The sequence below is a fragment of the Ceratina calcarata genome, unplaced genomic scaffold (genome assembly GCF_001652005.2).
Source record: "Ceratina calcarata isolate Rehan_Ccalc_2016 unplaced genomic scaffold, ASM165200v1 scaffold7634, whole genome shotgun sequence".
In the NCBI taxonomy this organism is placed as follows: domain Eukaryota; kingdom Metazoa; phylum Arthropoda; class Insecta; order Hymenoptera; family Apidae; genus Ceratina; species Ceratina calcarata.
This window is the reverse complement of record NW_017178929.1, coordinates 1-647: the sequence shown is the minus strand read 5'-3', so window position 1 is coordinate 647 and position 647 is coordinate 1. Positions and strand designations below refer to the sequence as shown.

At 33.4% G+C, this 647-nt stretch overlaps 1 pseudogene; it reads right to left on the bottom strand.

Annotated features, from left to right (window-relative positions):
• Positions 1-7: 7 nt before the first annotated feature.
• LOC108630438 (growth hormone-regulated TBC protein 1-A pseudogene) lies at positions 8-640 on the bottom strand (annotated as a pseudogene).
• Positions 641-647: the final 7 nt, after the last annotated feature.

The following is a 647-nucleotide window of genomic DNA, read 5'->3' as shown; positions in this document are numbered from 1 at the left end:
TAAAAATAAAATGCACGTACACATATATTTACTATTATAACTTAAAGATGTATGTACTTACTTGACAGTATCCTACTGCTTTATTTTGCTGAGCAAATGCTAAGAGAACATTATACAATTGGTGTTGTTGATTTTCTGTATTGTTGAAAAATATATTGTCAGGAAAAGTTCTTGGCAGATCAGTTTTAATAATATCCGCGACTTGCTTGTTATGCGGAGGCTGTAACAGCTTTTGATAAAGATCTGGGTCTGCATTCTTTAATTCCTCCCCACCACTGACAGAAAGCCACACCTTCAAAAATCATGTTTTCCCTTTTATATTTAGAATATGAATTAAGACATAAGATGTTCTACTTACTAATCCTCTGTGCTCTCCTGGTATTCCTTTTCTGACATATCTTTTCACCGTAATATTGCGTTGTAAGGACTTCCCTTCTCCAATGATTTCGGACCATTTCTTTGCCCTTTTAGCAAGCACTTTGAGGTACTCTGACATAAAATCTTCGTAGGTTTCATAGTCAAAGTCTTGGGGTCTTTCAAAGCCATATTCATCCACATTACTAATAATTTTTATTAGAACATTAAAACGATGAACATTCTTGAAACAGGCCAGTTTTGGTAATAAAAATAAGATAAAACATAGAAAT